This window comes from Aegilops tauschii, chromosome 2 (assembly GCF_002575655.3).
Source record: "Aegilops tauschii subsp. strangulata cultivar AL8/78 chromosome 2, Aet v6.0, whole genome shotgun sequence".
In the NCBI taxonomy this organism is placed as follows: Eukaryota; Viridiplantae; Streptophyta; class Magnoliopsida; order Poales; family Poaceae; genus Aegilops; species Aegilops tauschii.
In genome coordinates this window covers 639,546,983-639,553,062 of record NC_053036.3, presented here as the reverse complement: position 1 = coordinate 639,553,062, position 6,080 = coordinate 639,546,983, and the positions used below count along the sequence as shown (strand labels likewise).

The 6,080-nt window shown below is 47.4% G+C and overlaps 1 pseudogene; it reads right to left on the bottom strand.

The window, feature by feature from the left end:
* Positions 1-2,736: 2,736 nt before the first annotated feature.
* On the bottom strand, positions 2,737-5,769 carry LOC109782391 (asparagine--tRNA ligase, cytoplasmic 1-like; annotated as a pseudogene).
* Between the last annotated feature and the right edge of the window lie 311 nt (positions 5,770-6,080).

Below are 6,080 nucleotides of genomic sequence, written 5' to 3'. Positions count from 1 at the left end.
CCACCGATCTCCACCGGCAAGGGCGCTGGCCCCCTCTCCCTTCGGCTGCTGCTCCGGCGGCAGGAAGGAGGGGGGACCCCGTGCCTCCGCTCTGTAGTTAGGCTTTGAATTTGTAAGTCGTGGCGCGTCGTTGGGGTGGTGGGAGCAGCGCCCGGACGAATAAATCTGCCTCAACTTCACTCCCACACCGGCGGTGCCCTTCACGGGGCGTCTCGGAGTTGATGGCATCGTGTGTTTGCCGATCCTTCAGATCGGCGGCGTTATGGTTCATGGATGGTGTCGGCGAGGCGGCGGCGGCGACTCCATCAGGTGTGTCTCTCCTTCTACTCTTCCTGTTGCGGCGGCGTTGTCTCCGACGTCATGGTGGAGCAGGGAGGTTTTGTCATCCAGGAGTATGCGCAGACGGTTGTATACGCAAGTGACAGCTGAAAGATGGTGCATCTTGTGCTGAGTTTGTGATTGGAGGCTGACAGTTCTGGTTTCTTCCTCTGACGTCGTAGTCGTGTGGGAGTGTCAGTTCTGAAGTTCGATGGCGTGTCTGGAAACACGTTGCCCCGGTCTGATTCTTTCAACGGCAATGATTTTGCTTCAGGCAAACTACTTTGGAGATCCGTAAAGCTGATGATCAGCGATGGAGCCGCGTCGAGCTCAGATGAAGAGGTGATCTGTCTCCTTTTCCTTAGTGGAGAGGGATAGTCGTTGGTTTTTTACATAGGATTATCCTATCTTGTCAGTCCTGTAATATCGATGTTTACGTGGCTTGTAAGTGAATCTTTATTTTATGTCGGTTTGCTTGTTCGTTATATAAAGCGGGACGAAACCATTTTTTGGTTTATAGAATTATTACACAAGAATGTTGGCCAATCCATTCGTAAGTCGTAACAAATTTCTTCCCTCTAGAGTTTTGTACAATATTAGGCTAGTGATAAGCGCCGGTTCGGCCGGTCGCACCACGCGCATCGGATTGTGTTGTTACCCACCGTCGGATCAGGCATTTCAGAGTTTTTTTCCTCAACCAAAAACACATCTGATCCACAATCCGTGCTGGGAAGAACGGTAAAAGAAGGCCGTAAAAGAAACAGCGGTTCCTGCTGGACAACGGCCATGGACACCCGAGACCTGACCTTGAAGCATCACCAGCTCGCCGTCGCCGTCCTCGCAGCACCCGTTCCTCGTAGCACCCGTCCTCGCCGCCGGTCTCCGTCCTCGCAGCCGCCGTCGTCTCGTAGCAACGCCATGGTCGCTCAACGCTTTCGTTGTTTGCAGCAATTAACCGCCTCCGTCAGAGAACACTGATGCACTACCGCCATGTCGTTGGCCGAAGCTCCCGATGTCGCCGCTCACACCATTGCCGACATGTCGTGCCCGTTGAAGCTTTTTCCATGTCCCTTGAAGCTTTTTTCGGGCCGGTTGTAGCTATTTCTACGGTTTGAAGCTTTTTTTTTTCCATGGCCATTGAAGCTCTTTTCATGGTTGAAGCTTCCTCCTTCATCGGTTGAAGCTTTTTCCACAGACCGGTTGAAGCTTTTTCCCTCGCGACTCGAAGATTTGTTTTGCGGTTGAAGCTTTTTAGCCACGCCATTGAAGCTTTCTCCTTCCCCAGTTGAAGCTTTTCCGCGGTTGAAGCTATTTTCACGCCGGGTTGATAAAATTTTCCACAGTTGAAGCTTTTTTCATGCCTATTGAAGCTTTTTCCCATGCCAGTTGAAGCTTTCACCATCATCCCCACCACCAGTCGCAGGGCGTCTCGCTGCTGGTTCCAGCATTGCACGTCGACGTTACCAGCTTTTGCTCTTGCCGATTGCAACATGCACTGTTGCTGGTTCCAGCATCTCCGCCGCCGTCTCAGCTCTTATGCTTGGCTCGCATCAATGGTGACACTAGTCGCACCCAAACCCCTAGCCTCGCCGTGATGCGCCGCACCGCCGTCACCCTCCTCCCTCTCTTCCATCTCCGGCATGTGGCCTGCCTAGCACCATCATCGCGGTCCCCGCTCACCACACATCCCCCCGGGCGCCGCTCACACCAGCACAGGTGCGGCTGTTATTTCCCACTAGCTGGAGGAGGAAGAAGAAAGCAGCATGGCTAGGAGAGGTCCTCTGGCGGGCTCTCGCCGGATGCACAAATTCTGGCCGGGATTAATGGAGGAAGAGGAGCGGAGAAGAGGGGGAGAGACGATGTGTTGGGGATAAACAGAGGGAAAAGGCATTGAAAGGGATAAGATATGTGTGAGTCTGGCACTAGACGTACGCGCGTGAGGAAGGCGACCGGCCAAGCGTTCGGCCGGTCAGCCGTTCCTAAACGTTTACCACAATATTATGCTCAACTCACAAAGTTTGTTACATGTAAACGATACATCACACAGTAGGTTTCATGTGTGGTCCCGAATAGTTGGTTGGATATAACTCCGACCACATTAGTCTCCTGAAAGTAGATCCAAAGACGCTCAAACAGTGTTGGACATATGCACAACAATACATGAGAGTCACTAGTACAAATTAAATTAAATACAGATTTCTATGGTTCGAGAAAAAGGGAACCTCCAAATTATTGCCCCCACTCCCTTACTAGCACACATAATCTAGTGAAACTATGCCCCCGCAAAAGAAAATCTAGGCAAAACTATGGAAGCAGCTGAACAAAATAAAGACACAACTTATAAACAACACCATCTCTCTATGAGTACTTGCCACTTGGGCTTTAATTTGGAAAGTCGAAACATTGTACAATCGTTTTTCAGAGATCGGCCCTCCCAGGACACCGTGGGAAGGGGATTACATCTCTGATGTTGTCAATTCCGGTGGCGAAAAGGATCATTCTCCCGAGACCCAGGCCAAACCCGCTGTGCTTGACGGATCCGAAGCGCCGCAGGTCCAGGTATTTGTCGTACTGCTCCAAGGCCAGACCAGTGTCGAGTATCCTGTATATACAACATGTTGAAAAGATAGTACATTACACTCATATAGGTTCCATTCATGAATTTTCAGGAGATGAACAGAATGCCAAACTGATTTCGGACCACCGACCTACCTTTTCTTAGCAGTCAAACGCCATAGAAAAATAACACGATTCATTCAACATTTTACATGAGGAAAACCTAACTGTGTTTCCATTTCCGTAATTACATGACCGTGTTTCTTCTAGTGCAATAACTTTCAAGTAACATACTCCCTCCGTCCCATAATATAAGAGCGTAAAATGGTATGTGCAAATGCATCTAACAGATCGATGTTCACTTAATTGAGCATATCGCCAACACTCAACACGAATAAATAAAACCAGAGACATAATATTTGATGAGTTAAGTCCGGCACCGCTACCTTTGTTCAAGAATATCTAGACGTTCCTCCCTTTGGCTTCCGCCGATTAATTCACCAACCTAGAAACGTGATATCCAGAAAAATAAGTCCTCACATCAAATGCTTAAGGTAGAGATTACAAACGTTCAATACATACAAAACAAACTAGGGACACTTTCGTGATGATTTCAGAATAGTTAGTTATATTTTCAGTGGGTTAATTGTACGTATCCAGACAACACAATGAATATCAGATAATGACTTTGTAAATTATCAGAAAAGGACTGAATATCTAATGCATGTAACAGATTAGTATAATAGTACCTTAGGAACAAGAACATCCATAGCAGCCACTGTCCTCTGGTCATCATTGAGCCTCATATAAAATGCCTTAATGCCTTTTGGGTAGTTAAAAACAACATGAAATTCTTTCCTAGCTCGAGCTCCACGGTACCCACTATCACCATCGTCAGTTCACTTCGAGATACGTGCACTGGTCAGAGTCAGGGTCAGACAATTAACAGACTGTAGCTGTTATCTAGCTGCAACTTGATGGTGGGACAAAGTTTCTTTATTCTAGGCTCATAACCACTCTCTTCCTATCGCTTTCCCTCACGCTTCAACTCTGACATGCATGCACATGAAAAGTAGTTCTGTAGCTGACATGCATGCGCTCATGTGACCACTGTAGCTGTTAGATGTTCTCCTACAGGAAAGAACTTTGCGTATATGAGAGTGTTAACTCTCCCTCATGAAAAGGTGAGTCTGCCTTGGTTTCTTTCTACAGAGAGAATGGCGAGAATGAGGAGTGGAGAGAGAGAGAGAGAGAGAGAGAGAGAGTTGGAGGTGAAATCTTTTCTTTGCAAGTATCAGATTTTTGCAAAGTCTCAAATGGCAGAGAGAAGAGAGAGGGGAGAGAGAGAGAGAGGAGAAATGTTTGGAGAACACACAATATCCCCGGTGTAAGAGAGAAAAGCTGTAAGAAATAGCAGAAATGGAGAGGAGAGAGAGAAGAGAGGGAGAGGGAGCCCGTGTGAGAATTTTTAAGAGAGAGCTTGTGAGGGAAAAATAGAATTTTTTTAGAAGTGAGACAGAGCCCATGAGGTATTTCTTTAAAGAAGTAAGAGAGAGAATCTGCGTGAGAGGGAGAGTATGCATGCGCAGAATGGGAGAGAGACCGAGCATGCAGGCGGTCGGTCCCATGCGCGTTAGAAATTCACTGTTTTCCTCTGTTAATCACTGGAAGATCTGCTCCTATAGCACATATCTCAATGTACAGTGTTGAAAAATAAACGGATAGGATAGTAGGTCCTATGGAGCTCGAGCTACCAAAAACTGCACTCTAGAAACAATAACGGGCTTCTTAAACGCCATCTCAGTCAAATACCTTCAGATTGCAACAAATAATTACAGACCTATAAACAGGCTTAGAAACAAAAATAAATTGTCAATACCAACTCTGCTTAATGTCCATACCTCTCATGCTCAGATGCTAAATCAATTCCCCACTCAACTTTGTTCTCAAACTTTTTATCTGCCTCTTTTAGTATCTCCACAGCCTTTGTGTACGAATGCGTTCGAAGGGCGTCGATGAAACAAGCTCCAGGCGCTCGATTGCGGCCTCATCATGACCCTTGACCATGAATTCTATCTCTTCTCGGCAATGCTCAAGTAACCACCTGCAAAGGTATTGCACATAGCTCTCTGCACGGTTCATATCATCCTGCAGCAGGGTAAAATGAATTCTAAAAAATCAGTACTTGTTCAGAAATTATCGCATGTTATGAACCGAATCAAAGAAAAACCAAATAGATCAGTAGGTAGATATTTCAGATCACCTGCAAGTTTGCAAATGCCATCTCTGCCTCCACCATCCAAAACTCGGCAAGATGCCTCGACGTGTGTGAGTTCTCGGCCCGGAACGTCGGCCCAAAGGTATACACGTCGGTGAGACCACAAGCCGAGGTCTCCAGCTGAAGCTGCCCTGAAACTGTCAGGTACGAAGGACACTTGAAAAAATCATTCTCAAACGCAATACTCCCATCTTCCCTGCGTGGAGTCCCAGGTCTCAGCCTGGACCTCTCCTCCATCCTCAACACGCTCTCTTTCGCCGTCTTGAGCCCCGACACGGCGGCTCCGACCTCTTTCTTGGTGGCTTGTGCAGCTTTGAGCTGTGCGACAATGTCCCCTTGCTCTTTGACGACGATCTTAGCGGCGTTGATGTCGGCTTGCGACAAGCAGGGTTCTCCTTGAGCTCCTTTTCCAGCCTCTCGGCCTGGCTGAACAAGGTGGTGACCTGGAACATCTCGCCAGCACCCTCGCAGTCACTGGTGGTTATTAAGGGCGTGTGCACACGCTGGAAGCCGTTCTCCCGGAAGTATGTGTCCGTCGCCGAGGAGAGTTCACTCCTTATCCTAAGCACCGCACTTATCTGAAGAACATTACAAGTCAATTGATCAGGCAGTGATTGATATCAAGGAAAAAAATAGCGCTCTAGAACAAAATAGCGCAGGCCTGAAAATACGCTATTAGCAAGGCGTTGTACACAGATTTATTTAGCGAGCCAATTCTCAGCAATGCTATAGGCCTGTCCAGTTAACAAAAAGAACATACACACAAAATAAAAGTTTACTAGAATTAAACCATATTTTCCATGCACAATTGCAGAGTTTCGGTACCTATTATCACTGGTAGAAAAAAGCCCTTTAGTCCCGGTTCGCAACAGCCTTTAGTCCCGGCTGTGCAACCGGGACTAAATATGCGCGACTAAAGACCCCCCTC